This window comes from Daphnia carinata, chromosome 4 (genome assembly GCF_022539665.2).
Source record: "Daphnia carinata strain CSIRO-1 chromosome 4, CSIRO_AGI_Dcar_HiC_V3, whole genome shotgun sequence".
NCBI classification, from domain to species: Eukaryota; Metazoa; Arthropoda; class Branchiopoda; order Diplostraca; family Daphniidae; genus Daphnia; species Daphnia carinata.
In genome coordinates this window covers 8,774,271-8,791,018 of record NC_081334.1, presented here as the reverse complement: position 1 = coordinate 8,791,018, position 16,748 = coordinate 8,774,271, and the positions used below count along the sequence as shown (strand labels likewise).

The following is a 16,748-nucleotide window of genomic DNA, read 5'->3' as shown; positions in this document are numbered from 1 at the left end:
AACCAATTTGCGACTTACACATAATAGCGGTCGGTGGAACTGACTCGTCGGAACCCAAAGTCAAGAGGAGGACAATTTTCAACACTCATCGATGGCCGATAGGAATTGAAGAACAGTTCTCGATCAGTGGGAAGAAATCTTCGGAAGAGCAAATGAGGCTTGTGATACGCTATAACTTCGAAAATCCACAAAGCAGTATCAACGGCAGCACGATGAGACACAACGCATGTAAAATCAAACTCCATCATGCACAAGGGAGCTCGACGAAGGGCAAGAAACGAATGAAACACACCGGAACAAAAAGCAACAATTATAAGGTTCGCATGAAAAAAAAAAAAAAAAAAAAATAACCCTTACCTATCCCCTCCACTATTCCACTCTCTTACTAACAAGAAATGTTTAGCAATTGTAATCCCTACGGAAGAAAGAAAGAAAAGAAGCAAATGCATAAATTAGAATTAGAAATTTTGTAGACCTATCTGTTTCATTATAACTTCCGTATACATAAATATATTCTCCAACCCTGTAACCCCAAAGGCAACTTCTGTAAAAAGGGGAGGAATGTGATGAGGACATATACCGAAGAACGCCACCAATTAGTTAGCTTAGCTAATTAATAGATTCCAGCCTTGGATGATTCCACGGCGAACTAGTATCAAACAGTTCTTCATCCTCACGGAGCCTTCCCATGCCAAACCAGTATCAGTCAGCTCTTCACCTCTACGATCAGTTCGTCTTCACGTGATCATTGACGTCAAGAGTGACCTCATATTAACGGATAAAAGCTGTGACAAGAAGGGGGCTCGGGGTCTGAGTTTAGTGCGTTATAGTACATTGTGTGTCTGTGTCCAGAGCGTTGAAGTGTAGTAGAGTTTTAGAGAATCTTACATTAAACCTGTGATTAGTCTTGTTAGTCTTGTGAAAATACACTTAGTAATTAGTAAGCCGAGTTGAAAGTCATTTACAAGTTAAACATTACAAATGTGAAAATAGTGTGATATATTTAGTTTCAATATCTACATTCAAACAGCATCAAATATACGTGTATTCAATGTGAATATATTGTTATATAATCAGTTACATGATCTACATTCAAACAGCATCAAATATACGTGTATTCAATGTGAAAATAGTATTATAGAATCAGTTTCATGATCTACATTCAAACAATATCAAATATACGTGTATTCAATGTGAATATAGTGTTATAGAATCAGTTTCATGATCTACATTTAAACAGTATCAAATATACGTGTATTCAATGTGAATATAGTATGATACAGTGAGTTTAAATATCTACATTCAAACACCATCAAATATACGTGTATTCAATGTGAATATAGTGTTATAGAATCAGTTTCATGATCTACATTCAAACAGTATCAAATATACGTGTATTCAATGTGAACATAGTGTGGTAGATTTAGTTTCAATATCTACATTCAAACAGCATCAAATATACGTGTATTCAACGTGAATATAGTATTGATACAGTGAGTTTCAATATCTACAGTCAAAAACCATCAAATATACGTGTATTCAATGTGAATATAGTGTTATAGAATCAGTTTCATGATCTACATTCAAACAGTATCAAATATACGTGTATTCAATGTGAATCTAGTGTGTTACATTTAGTTTCAATATCTACATTCAAACAGCATCAAATGTACGTGTATTCATTGTGAATATAGTGTGATAGAATCAGTTTCAATATCTACATTCAAACAGCATCAAAGATTGGCGGAGAAAAAGGCCCAGACGAAAAAGGCCCAGACGAAAAAGGCCCAACAAAAAGGCCCATACGAAAAAGGCCCAGTCGAAAAAGGCCCAACAAAAAGGCCCATACGAAAAAGGCCCACATGAAAAAGGCCCCCCTTTTTCCAAATTGAAAAGTGGGCCTTACCCCCCACACCTTCATCATTTGTTTCCTTTAGGAGTATAAATACTGCATGATTGTAAGACGTAATTCGGAATTGTTTCGGCAACTCACTGCAAATACACGAAGTATTGGAAACTTTTTACAATTGGAGGTCCCAACGAGACAAACACTTGCTGTCCAGTACAAAGTTTCTTACCCGTACCTTATTTCAGTGATTGTTGTCTACATTTCCCCGACGAGTCTCCAACAGCCCTACTAGACCAAGGAACACCATCAAAAGGTAAGCGAATGCCGTTTGATTACACCGTACCAGAGACTACTCGTAAAGAGAATACTTTGTACCCAAACGTGGTCGACGAATTATCCCCACCGTCGTACCCTGTACTCCTTGCATCAGACACAACCAGTCAAAATCCCAATCGTCTTCAAGAAAAATTTTTAGACCACTGAAAAACTCTGGTGTACTTAGAATTTGAGCAAGAATCAGAACGAAACAAAACTTATCAAACTACCACGACAAAAGAAATTATATCCAACAAATAGAATCCAAGAAACAAGAAGTTAGCAAAGAAACACACAACGCATTGCAATTGTATTCATATGCATTGTTAGAACAAACGTTGCAAGTACCAAGTAGTATAACAGCAGAAAGTATTACAAACACCACAAAGACATTTAAAAATCACGTAGAGTCCTTCGGTGGGAACACTGAAAACCTTGACAGTTTATTACAACAGATTAGCATTGTGCATGGTAAAGAAAAAAAATTCCTGTTTCGTACAATCAATGTCTTGCAAAAAGAATGAGTACTTGCGCAGATTGCAGAGAAGAAATATTCGTTTGACCTAAAACCAATTGCAAAACCTTTTACGAAAAAAAGAAGAAAACAACATAGCTGTTGAAAAAGAAGGACAAGAAATAATTAGCAAACTTGAAAGTGAAAGAAAACAACTGGTTACGAGGTAAGAAGACGCCTGTAACGAGCCCAAAGGCTATCCAAAGACAGCCACACCTCTTACATCCCTCAAGCGTTTCACAAGTGAAATGGAATGTAACCCCTCCCATTTTACCTTCAATATGTGTGTTCTTTAGTAGTATAAATACCGCATGTTTGTACCTTGTAATTTGGAATTGTTACGACAATCTACTGTAATACACGAGGTTCGAAACATTACAATTGGAGGTCCCAACGAGACTCACACTTGTTGTCCAGTACAAAGTTTCTTACCCGTACCTTATTTCAGTGATTGTGCTCTACACTTCCCCGACGAGTCTCCAACAACTCTACCAGACCAATGAAGACCATCAAAGGTAAGCGAATGCCGCTTGATCATATTGTACCAGAGACTACTCGTAAAGAGAATACCTTGTTTCCAAACATTGTCGACAAATTATCTCCACCGTTGTACCCTGTACTTCCCGAATCAGACACAACCAACCAAAATCCCAACTGTCAACGAGAAAAATTTTTAGACCACTGGAAAACTCTTGTGGACTTAGAATTTGAACAAGAGTTAGAACAAAACGATTGCCGGAGAAATAGGACCTGGAGAAATAGGACCCGGAGATTTAGGACCCCAAAATAGGACATGGAGAAATAGGACCCGGAGAATTAGGACCCAATCATCAATCATATTTAGAAGGGTCCTATTTCTCCCTCATAAGGGTCCTATTTCTCCATAGTAATAGTCCTATTTCTCCTTGGTAAATAGCCCTAAAGCCCACTGTTATTCAGGAAGAACCGGACGGCTTATGTAGTTTTCCGCACTCCAAACCACGTTATCAATTGCTCGTGTAATCAGTCCATCATAACTTTTTTGTTTGAATTCATATTTGTATTTTTTTTGCACGATTACACGCATTATCTATTGCTTTACACAGCTCATGTATAAAAGTTATATTTATTTTTACACAGTGTTTGATTTTTTGCCCTTGACCTTTCGTTAGTGGCGTTTCCAGTCCTAGTATCGCCCTCCCCCCTGGCTGATATCCTTATTCCATGCGAATTCCCGGAGACGAGGGGCATGCTTTCCCTAAGTACTCCTTAATACACTGATAAATAATAAAAAAATTATATATATATAATTTAAGACAAGCACATTTTTTAATAAAAAAAATATATGCCGCAAAACCATAAATAGAGACCTACGTGGCAAGAACGAAAATAATGAGTTCCGCTCGGATCATGGAAGGCATGCCAGTGTATTGTTATACAAAACTATCATGGCACGGCTTGTAAATAATGGAACACGAGGCAGCTCATCCATGTCAATATCGGCAATTCATACGATAAGTTTGTTTTTTTCGCTAGTTTATTCAGTTTATGCTTTCCTTTCATTTTTCGTTTTCTTAATGTTGATTTATCCCTTTTCTGTTGTTGTTCCTTTCTCTTTTCTTGTTCTTCGATGCGTTCTACCAACTTCTTTCTCGTTTGTGATGTTGATTTTATTCTCTTTCCTAATTGGCTTATCAAGCTCGCAATCAATTCCACATTTTTTTTAACCTATTGCGCTTAGTATTCTTTTATCTGTTAAAATACAGAAAAGTAAAATTAGTTGAAGGTCTATTTTTTTTGTCGAAATCAAAGTTTACCTTGGCATCTGTTATTTTTCCTTTGTTTGTTTAGTTTCTTCTTCTCCAACTTATCTAACTTCCGTTTAAGTTGAGTTTTCATTTTATCAGAGTCCTGCTTTTCCCCTGAAATTGGATGACATATGCTGGCTTGCCTTCCTTAAACAAAAAGATTATAGCACATACATACCCTACTAGCCTTTGTCCGCCCCAGGGACATTCCATCTACGTCCTGGCTGGCCGATCGGGACGTCCCATTCTGACGGCAGATGTACGTCACCAGAATGTCCTAATGTCCGGTTTTAGGGACGTCCACTGGAGGACGTCCTACGGACGTAATTAATTGGAAGTCCTGGTAACGTCCTTATTTGGGAGTACTACGGACGTCCTTAGTTGGCCGTCTGCAGGATGGCAAATCCATACGTTCAGTGAACGTACGTATTGGAACATCCGCGGAATGTCCGGATCGCGGCAGCCAAAGGACGCAAGAAAATTTGTTTAAATTAAAATAAAACCATAAATTTTTGGTAATTGATTTACATTTATTTTTACAAAATACAAACAATTAAACAAAAATTTAGCAGGTAACATCAAAAGCCTAAAAGGTCCCGCTTCTTCTTCACTGTCGGTGTAAATGAACTTGCCAGCTCTATCACTAGTTTTCGAACCGGCTTTTTTGGAACCAAGCTGTGTAATGGCTACATCGAAATCGCTGTCGACCGAGGTAATTGATGTTTGCGAAGGTGTTCTCACCTGGACGGAAAGAATAAAAAATGGGAAATTGTGATCGGCGTAGAAACTCGAACAGGAAGATGATTTGAAATACCGGTCTCTTCCATCTACTGTTTGTTTCAGTATCAGAGGCAGCCGATTCGGCACTGATGGAAGATAGCGAACGGAATCAACGACTTTCGCCCCCATTCATGTACGTGCGTTTGTATGGGTTGTCTTCCTTTAAATGATTGGGACGACCAACGATTCCATTTTTATCCTGCAACCAAATAAATTCAACGCACACAGATTGAGAACTGTTTTCTTGTCATCGATAATTACGGAAAAGCCAAACCTTTTTCATTGCGGGGATGTTCGACTGTACGCCTGCTATGAGTTGAATGACTTGTTCAAAGCCTTCTTTTTTGATCGTTTCCCCACGTAAATATACAAGGTCATAGACATAGGAGCCATGATTGGCGTCAGTTCTGCTGGGGTGATAGTTTTTTGGAGATCAGACGGAGACAAAATCGCTGTTGCTTGTGGAAGGTTTGTTCTCGCAATCGAAAATACGATCGTGATAATTTCTCTCTTCGGCTGACCATGTAACACAAATTTCGAACTTACAGCGAATAACAGTTTTTACTGACAACTCTGCATTTAACGAGATAAAAATAATAAAGTTAATGAGAAGTATGTTCATACCCTCTCTAGGTCTTGTCGTAGCTGTACAAACAATTTCATACGTTCCATATCTTGCTGTTGTTGCTGACTTAATCTTTCCGTTTCAGTGGTTTTGGGCGGTAGCAATGGTCTGTCTCGGTTGGACTGGAAATTTTAAAAAAGAAAATTGATTGCTTGTAGTAGAGACACATGAATTTGGGAGCACACACCTTTCGTTTAAGAACCCAAAAGTTGAAAATTTGATCAACGACAACGACATCGAGATCAAGATCTAGCGTCCGCGCCGTTTCATTAATGCTGGCATGCTTATAAAAGTCCGATTCGATGAGTTGTAGCCTTTTCACACACAAGTAACTCTAAATAATTAAACGCAAAACGTAAAAATGTTTATGTATCCTATACTTTTGGGCACGGATTAAGTGCCTTTCTTCGACGGTCATTTCTTTTTTCAGCTTTCTAACGGATTGGGTGTTCTCCTCCCCCTCGCCTTCAACATGAGATCCCGTGATCCATATCCAATATTGATATCATGGAAATCAATAATAAGGAATAGTGTTACGTGCTCCTGGACATTTTCTTGGGCACTGCTCAGCGATGGTACCGATTTCGGTTTGCTACCTAAGACGATAATAAATTAATGTAGTTACTAGTTGAAAATGCATCTAAGTGAAATGATAATTAAAGAATGGCTCTCAGATACTATCTAGCAGGAAGATTAGAACGAAAAGCCTTTAAACCATAAAAATAAAATTAATTTAGATTCAATTACACATATGTGTCCATTCATAGCTGGGTGTGTAGTTGGTTTTCTCCTCAACAACAGAATTGGATGTCTTGCTTCTGTTAATTGAAATCTGTTAAAGCTCAGTACTTGCATCTTGAGATTAATGTCTTGACGTAACTAACAGCTGTAATGCTGTTATTTCATCTGAACGATAAGAAAAATGATTACATAAATTTCACAAACAAAAATCTGTGAAAATCTAGATTACCAGAAGGATGATAGCTATAAGGCAGCTAACAAGTTGGTTCCCAAATGGTTCATGGTAAATCATGCTCTAGTTGCATGATTCTCCTTGAAAGTAACCACCTAAGAAACATTTCGGATTAGTAATGTGTGTCAAATTTCCAACTGCAACTAATAAAATTATGTCTACACTTTAAATACCTTTCCTTCCAAGTAAATTTTTTTCTTCTGTGGTGCTAATGCCAACATGAATTTGAAATGTACCAAAACTGCCAAACCTAGGTAATAGAAAATTTTTAATTTTACTGAAACTAGCCACTTACCTGTCAAACAAACACCGCTTACAATAAGCAACTTCAACGATTCATAGAATTGTAGGATGTTGACACTTCGAGCTTGAAACAGTCGTCTGCTTGTAGTAACCGTTGCCATATATATCGTAAAAAACAATATTTTGCGCAAGGGCAAACAGTGTTTTATTATGAAATTAACGTTTCTTAAATTATTTTTATATAATAATTTTCTTAGTTATCTGTGTATTAAGAGGTACTTATGTGCCCTCCCAAGAATCCTCATTGAGGCACGAAGAAAAAAAAAGTGAATAGCGACACTAGTAAAGGGCGGGTGATGGTAGGCCTGAAAACACCAGTAAGAAAATGTGAAATGCGAAAATCCAAATACTGTATAAACAAAATTACTTTTCTATTAAATGAGCTCTAAAAAGCAATAGAAAAAGCATATAATCCTGCAAAAATATTATGAATGTAAATTTTTTTTTAAAAGTTATAATGCAGTGAAAAGGCGTCATATTCATAACGGTGTTTGAAGTGCAGAAACCAATATAAGCCGTTCGGTTTTTTTTTCAACATACCGGAAAATTAAGCCCATTACACATTTAATTTTTTTAAGATGGAGAAATAGGACCTCAAGGCTGGAGAAATAGGACCCTCAATAGGGAGAAATAGGACCCTTCAAAAAATGTTTGAAGATTGGGTCCTATTTTTCCAGGTCTTATTTCTCCAGGTCCTATTTGTAGGTCCTAAATCTCCGGGTCCTATTTCTCCAGGTCCTATTTCTCCGGCTACCGAACAAAACCTATCAGACTACCACGACAAAAGCAAAAATCCAACAAATAGAATCCAAGAAACAAGAAATTATTAAAGAGACCCACAACGCATTACAATTGTATTCATATACGTTGTTAGAATAATCGTTGCAAGTACCAAATGGTATAACAGCAGAAACTATTACAAACACCACAAAGACACTAAAAAATTACGTAGAATCCCTTGGTGGCAACACCGAAAACCTTGACAGTTTATTGCAGCAAATTAGCATTGTACATGGTAAAGAAAAAGAATTCCTATTAGGTATCAGCCGTATTTTACAAAGAGAAGTAGTACTTGCGCAGATAACAGAGAAAAAATATTCGTCTGACCTCAATTTTGAGCTACAGAGCTTACGAACACAGCTAGATAGCAACAAGAAAAAGGCAAAGAGTTCCAAATACACATTAAGTAGCTCCCTTGAACAACTCCAAGAAAGTAACCAAACACTAAAAAACTCGCTTGAGAAATCTGCCAATCGAATCACTGAATTAGAAACAAGCCTTGAAAGTGCCACAGCAACAGAAAACCAATTACAAAACCTTTTACGAAAAAAAGAAGACAATATCATAGCTGTTGAGAGAGAAGAACAAGAAATAATTAGCAAACTTTAAAGTGAAAGAAAACAACTGGTTACGAAGTTAGAAATCACCGAGCAACAGATAAAAGCAGCTTTAGAGACAAACAACCACCTTCAGACAGAAACAAAAGAAACAAAAGAGATCCTTGAAAAAACCTTAGCAGAAAAAACTGGCTTACGAAGAAGTCTGATAGATATTACTACAAAGAATAAAAATCTTGAAACAGAATTACAAAAAACCAACATACAGGTAGGAGACCAGGAAGAAAAGATTAAGTATCTGGAAAACAGAATAAAAGAATTTAGAAAGCAACAGGTAACATTCGCTGAAACCGAAGACTTAGACAACTCCAACGAACCAGGAGATATAACAAAATTAGTGAGTGAGATAAACGACCTAACCTCAATAACAGAAGGTGACAAATCCCTTCACTTCGAGTTAGAAACTGAACAATTCGAAAAACTACAGCAACTCAACAACGAGCTACAAAATCAAATCGAGATCCAAAACGACAACCTTCTTCAACTAGAACGAAAGTACCAAACTCTCAAAAACAAAATCAAAATGGGACTTTCACAGAAAGAAACTTCAAGAATTGACCGCGACACAACAGATACCGATAGCCTCGATACATCCACAACCCAACCAATTGTAAAAGCATTAGGTGAATTATTTTCAAGAGAAGACAAAAAGTCAATTCCAATCTTCAAAGGGAAAAGCACTGATAAATTAATAACAGAATGGCTGAAGGACGCCGAACATGTGGCACGTAACAACGACTGGGACGACAACCAAAAAATACGATTCTTCTCTGACAGACTAAAAGGCGACGCCCTAGAATGGCATGGAAACTATGTAGAAGAGCAAGGTGACGAGTTAAGTTATGACGAATGGAAAACTGTAATTATTGCAAGATTCAAGGATGCATACGACCTAGCAGCACAAAGAAAAAAGTTATCCACACTAAAACAAAAACCTGAAGAAAAATGCAAAGCCTTTATCTCAAGAATCAACAGTCTCTACGAGTTCATTGAAGGCAAAGAAGAAAAATCTGACCAAAACCAAACCATCGTCGAAGGCCGACTCATAAACACAGTCAAAAGAATGAGAGATTATACCAAAATCAAAATTCTGATGCAAGGCATTTTACCAAAATTCAGAGCTGAACTCTATTTTAGAATGCCCGAAGACCCCGAAGATTTTGATCAGTTATGTAAACAACTTATCATATCCGAAGGCATCCTATATAGCAAGGAGACTGCAGAAGAGAAAGAAATAAATGCGGTAATCGCAGGGATAACGCATCACGAGAAACAACAAGATAACGAACTTTCACAACAAAAGACAGAAATCGAATTCCTAAAACAAAAAATACGTGAACTGGAAAATACTAATAAAAACCGTGAATTGTCACAGGATACTGATATAACCATAGCAGCCACAGATCAATACGAGCAAAGATCTTCGCGATCAAGTGATCATTACTCCAGACCACAAAATCCGCGAGTCCGATTTCACGAGAGACCGAATAGCAGAGGCTCCAGTAGTGACCGAAACTTCAATCGAAGCAGAGATAACAGCCCATATCGCACCAACTATACTTCACCAAGAAGAGAAGGTACCTCCACGGGATATAAGCAATCAAATTACCCAACTTACCAGCAAACACCCCAGAGACCCCCGTACAACAAAAGACCGATACACTACAATCGACCGAACTTTCAACCACATAACAATCATCAAGTGTATCATCAAAACCCAGCCTATACTCATCAATACCCACAGCCACGACAAAATCAACCAAACACCACTGAAGACCTAGGAAATCGAATTATTATCTGCCACAAGTGCAATAAAAGAGGACACATTGCGCGAGAATGTTGGACGGATATGGCAGGTATCAACAACCCGAACCACCGTCCAATGCAGTAATCACAATATCCCTACCATACAGCCCTCCAACACAAAATTTAGAAATAGCGATACCCAAACTAATACGTATACCCATTAGAATTTTTGGAAAAGAAATTAAGGCTTTAGTAGACACAGGAGCAGCAGCCAGTTTAGTTTCTGACAGCCTATTTTTTAATCTAAAGGAGTATGAAGAACTTAAACATGTTAAAGACTCCCCTTCGCCAATATTTAGAACGGTGTCAGGAGAAATACTAAAATCAAAAGGGAAATATGGATTTTCAATCACCATTAACACCAATCACGTCATTAAGTATGATTTCTTTATTATGGAAAACTTGAACGAAACTTGCATATTAGGATTAGACTTCTTATCGAGCAACAATGTAAAAATTAATACTAAAAACAGGCAGATCAATTACGATCATTCCGGAAAAGAACATAGCTTTGGTAAAAACACACTCCCAGTATATAGCATAACTTTTGGCAAGACAGGTATTAATATTCCACTCCTCCCAGACCGTTCGTCAGATAGAACTACAACAACGATCTGACAGAAGCAGATTATCGCAGACTAGAATCTTTCTCCCAATCAGTAATTACCAAAAAATCAACACGAATTGGACAAACCCAAGAAAGTGAAGCGAGTAACATCTCCGACGAGATACAAATTAAAATTGTAAATCTATTGAAAAAACACGAAACCCTATTTGCAGAAAGAGAATCAGATTTGGGTCTAGCAACTGATGTAAAGCACTCCATTAACATAGGATACAATGCCCCAATTACACAACGATTGCGCAGAACACCAGAAGCATTAAAACTAATCGTCAAAACAAAAATAGATGTAATGATAAGTAACAATATTATTAGAGAAAGTCACAGCCCATTTGCAGCAGCAATTGTAATGGTTCCCAAAAAAGATGGAGAGATGCGTATGTGTATTGACTATAGGGCACTTAACAAAATAACCGTAAAGGACAAATACCCATTACCAAGAATTGACGACACCATTGATGCATTGAGCGGATCAGTTTATTTCTCGACATTGGACTTACTAAGTGGCTACTGGCAGATCGAGATAGAAGAAAGCGACAAACACAAAACCGCCTTCATCTGTGAACTTGGACAATACGAATTTAATAGAATGCCATTTGGACTAACAAATGCACCAAGCACTTTTCAACGAGCAATGAATAACATATTGAAATCAGTATTGTTCAGGTTTGCATTGGTTTATCTGGAGACATCATAGTGTTCAGTAATGATATTGCTGAACATGTGATACATCTAGAAGCAGTGTTTAAGCTTCTTAAAGACGCAGGACTAAAATTAAAAAGAAAGAAATGCGAATTTTTCAAAAAAGAATTAGACTATTTAGGATATATTGTTTCGAAAAAAGGAATAACACCGAGTACAAAAAAGTTAGAAGCAATCATCAAATACCCAGCTCCCAAAAACCTGAAAGAATTGAGCTCATTTCTAGGGTTGGCTAGCTATTACAGAAAATTCATCAGGGCTTTTGCTGATAAGGCCCACCCACTGACAGCGCTAACGAGAAAATCAGTCGAGTGGAAATGGGGAGAGGAACAAAGGGATGCCTTTGATTGTATCAAGAACTGTCTCATAACTAGACCCATCCTAGGGTATCCAGATTTCACGAGCGAATTTATCATCTACACAGATGCTTCAGGATACGGTATAGGAGCAGTCTTGGCTCAGATGCAGACTCTACCTCAATCAGCGGATTCAGCGGAGTGCAACGTACAGGAACCCCGTGAATCGGACGGCGCGGAAGTCGTCATAGCGTATAGCTCTAAACATCTGAACGACCGCGAAGCCAAGTGGTCAACCACAGAGAAAGAGGCTTACGCAATCATCCACGCAATTGACGTGTTTAGAACATATCTATACGGACGCAGATTCACCGTATTTACAGACCATAGACCTTTAGAATGGTTAATGAGTAAGACAGAACCCGCAGGAAGATTAGCTAGATGGGCACTAAAAATACAAGAATTCGACATCGTCATTGGGTACCGGCCTGGGAAGTCACACCAAAATGCAGACACCCTAAGCCGTATTCCCATAGTGCCAATAGCAGGAGTAGAAACAAGGGCAATGGAAAAAGAAACTGTCATAAGAGAGCTTGAAAATATGCGAAAAGAAAGTGAAAGACTAAAAGAAAAACTACGAATTGAAAGATTAAAGAAACAAGAACACCTTGAGAAAGAAAAAGAAAGTATTCAAAAAAAGCGAAAGTTTTAAGAGGGAAAGTCTTCAGAGGGAAAAAAATGGATAGAATTACAGCAAGCAGATAAATATTGTCAACAATTAATGATGAAAATACAAAAAGATAGCCAGAACACTAGAAACAAAAGATTCTCAAACAACTTTGTAATCAACGAAAAAGGTCTATTAACAGATAGGCAAGGAAAATTAGTAGTCCCACTACCGTTAGTTACCAATATTTTACGTGCGAATCATGACCACATGTTAGCAGGACATTTAGGAATAGAAAAAACAATAGCCAGACTTAGAGAGCAATACTTCCTTCGACACATGCGACAGAACGTAACAGAATATCTCAAAAATTGTCTAAAATGTGCAAAACGCAAAGCTGTAGGAGGAAGTAAAGCACCATTGCAACCTATGCCCCCAGTCGAAAGGGTGTGGGAAAGACTTGCGATGGATATTGTAGGCCCCGTTCAAGAAAGCGCAAAGGGACATAAGTATATTTTAGTCCTATCAGATTATGCCAGTCGTTTCGTCTTCACGGTTTCTATGAGAAATCAGACTGCCCAAACAATTGCTACAATATTGGTTAATGATATTTACACCAAATATGGATCCCCTGAAGTTGTCTTAACAGATCAAGGAACTAATTTCCTGTCGAGTTTAGTCCAAGACATTTGGAAATTATTTAAAATCAAACAAATCAGAACAACAGCATACCATCCCCAGACAGACGGATTAGTAGAACGATTTAACAGAACCCTAAGTGACATGTTGGCTTGCTACGTGACGGATGAACCAGAAAATTGGGACAAATATCTACCATTTGTCACATTTGCTTACAACACAGCGAAGCAATCAACACTGCAACAAAACCCATTCTTTCTATTCTTCGGGAGACAACCATTGCTCCCAAACGACATCAAAATAGACAGACGATACGAAACATACGAAGATACCAGTGTAATGTACTCACATCAATGGAAGAAGGCTCAGCAACTAGCGAAGGAACACCTATTTCGGGCACAGACAAAACAAAAAAGATATTACGACAAAGGAACACAAGCAATCAAATATAACATTGGTGACTTTGTGCTACTGAAAGCTCCACCAACTGCCGGAAAATTCATCAACAGGTGGAATGGACCATTCAAAATCATCAGAAATTTCTAAAACCTCACTTACGAGATTCAACACGTGAACAATGAAAAACTAAAATCAGTGGTACACGTCAACCGCCTAAAACTCTACGTCCCGGCAAACCAAGGAACACAAAGATCATCTAGTGCACCACAACAACCAAGAAATGAAACAGTGCGACGAGGACCAGGCAGACCAAGAAAAAACTTCATCAACAACAAAAGAATACCTGTTCGTAGAGCGTGTTGTCATCCGCATCAAGCAGCAGAAACGGAAAATTGTATAATCATCGCACCGAATCTCCCCGGTCCTATACCAATTAATCCTGCACATACTAGAATGACGAATCCACGATACAACTTACGGCAACGCCACGAAGTATCGAGATTCTAAAACGTCCAAATTTTCTTTTCGCAGATGGAACTGATACTATCACTCATCCAATTACTCACCATCATTCCATCCACATATCCCATCTATTCAACCGTATGCGACTGCAAGAACGTAAAGACCAGAGGAATTTTAGATATAGAGGAACCCTATTACTGCAATAACAAAGAATCAGATACAGCTCACTTACCCAGAATACCCACGTTGTACACTTTAAAAACGACACAGAAACCAGCAGCCTGTTGGAAAAGCTGGACCTGCAAGCAATGGATAAAAACGAAGAAAATAACTGGGTCATTCTGGATCGGATCTTTCGACACCATTTATTCACAAGAAACTAAACTAATTTCCGCACTGGAATGCTGGAGAATGGTGAACGACAAGAAGTGTGGCGATAATAACATGCAGACCGGACCAGCAGGTCTGAGTTTCACAGCCACTCCGACAGGCGACGGGCAATTGTACGCCATAAAAACATATGACACCCTCAACTGTGTAGCAGAACAAATCACCGTACGGCAGGAAAAACAGGACGATCCAATTGAAAGCCCATTTGGATCATTAAATACTACCCAGCAGGAAGGACATTTCATTCAAAATCAAAACACAATAGTATGGGGAGATAGGACAACAAATAATTCATATTCTCAAACCTTGATCAAAGGAAGCGGTTATCTGGAACTTCCGAGAATGCCGGAACGCGAAAACACCAGCCGTCTTTACGACACCAATCGACAGATCGAGATTTCGTTCTTCAACAAACCAGATCGGGACATAACACCACAAGGTTACAAAGTTGTGGGCATACCGCTCACATACCTAATCTTTCCTACCGAAACTACGAGAAAACTCTACGAGATGTTCAAAACAACTATACATACATGCATACAAAATACTCACCTAGATACATTGGTGTGCAAGGACTACAGGGAACTCCAGTTAACCAAGCGGAAACGATCCATTCAGCAGGAAGTTACATTCCTGCCCAACAATCCTTTGGAAGACTCAGGAAAACGTCTGTACAGCATTTCGTACGCCTGGGGACCAATAAGAATGGGATATCAACAGTCAATCAGAATCAACGAAAAAGTCCGAAGTGTAAATTACAACGCCACGATATACATAATATACAAACCAGACGAAAGCACTCAGTTAACCGCTCACTTTCGTCTCAAAAAAGATGATCCACTTCCTCAAGGATCAGAATTCGAATATATCGTTGACCAAACAATAAGAGTCCAGAACCGTGATATCTGTATCACGGAAGGAGAAGCAGGTCGACTAATTGTTGCCAAATGCTCAGAATTTTCAACACGGTGGATTCTAGATCAACAAAACTACCAATTAATTTCACAAGAATCGTATCTCTGTATTACACTAGGAACATACCAAGCTATCATATTGACAGAATGCAGAGATGATAAGAAAAGCGTAACACAAAAATGGATCTTTGAAACTGTAAACACCAATCCAGACATCATAGAAAATTTCCCAGACACAACTTTAGCAGAAATGCAGGAAATTCAGCAAGAACAACGGAAGGCAATCATAACCACGATTAATTCACCGCTATTTGGAGGAATTTTAAAAACTAATCACGGTAGCGGAAATATAATCTGGGACATGATTACCTGGGGCCTATTGAAAAACGGAAAAACACCAAACGAAAAATGTCTAACACACCATGGAGTAAACAAGCAAATGACATTAGAAGAATGTGACAAAGAGTGGCCGCGATGTCAAGAAGAACTAAGAAAACTAGTAAGCAGCAACGATCACTTAGTGCAATCACAAACAATGGTAGCCAACTGTAGCAAAGCAACAGAACGAGGACAAGCTTTCGAATATACATCTGATTTCACCATCAGACCGTTCAACACAAACACCTGTATCAAAGCCAATACGACAATGCTAGTACTTCAAGAATGCGCTAACACCAGCTCAATCTGGGGTACATTCGAGCACACAGGGCAGCTCATGGCAACAGATAGAACTGGGCTAAGAACACGAACTTGCATCAATGATACCAGCACGAGAAACAAATTACCGTTCAGAATCGCCATCGAACAACCATTCACAAGAACATCCGCACCCGCACAGCTGTCAACTGAAAGGCAAGGTCAACCGCGACCACCACGGCCAAGCGCACCAAATTCATCAATCTATCCATCTATCGATGAAGCTGACACACCTAAACGATGTACCGGAAAAAATACCGCATGGACTTACGTCGTCAGATATGGCATGGTCTGGGAAGACCTATGTCGTTGCATACCAGAGACAGACAACAGTGGTCCAGCCAAAAAGTAAAAGTCCCAAGGAAATTGAAAGAAAAAATCCAATAATAAAAATCCACTAACAACTTAGACAATTCATAACAAAGTAGCACCCTCCCAGCAAATAACGCATTTATCAGCATTTAAAAATCCAACAATTAAGTTGATTATCATTTTTTCCCTCAGGAAATCGAAAAAAAATAAAATAAAATAAATTTTTCCCACACTCTACCAATTAACTCACTTACCAATACTTGAAAATTTTATAGTAAAACAAACAGACGAACAAACAAA

At 38.4% G+C, this 16,748-nt stretch overlaps 1 long non-coding RNA gene across 2 annotated transcripts; it reads right to left on the bottom strand.

Annotated features, from left to right (window-relative positions):
* Positions 1–4,974: 4,974 nt before the first annotated feature.
* LOC130687606 (uncharacterized) lies at positions 4,975–7,205 on the bottom strand. 2 transcript variants are annotated; one of them, XR_009000186.1, is made up of 9 exons: positions 7,017–7,205; positions 6,841–6,938; positions 6,618–6,776; positions 6,251–6,466; positions 6,058–6,184; positions 5,911–5,992; positions 5,520–5,818; positions 5,280–5,444; positions 4,975–5,206 (listed from the first exon to the last, which is right to left on the bottom strand). It is a non-coding gene; the product is annotated as an uncharacterized LOC130687606 (long non-coding RNA). The 2 variants fall into 2 exon arrangements; XR_009420811.1 differs by having other exon boundaries at positions 6,251–6,462.
* Positions 7,206–16,748: the final 9,543 nt, after the last annotated feature.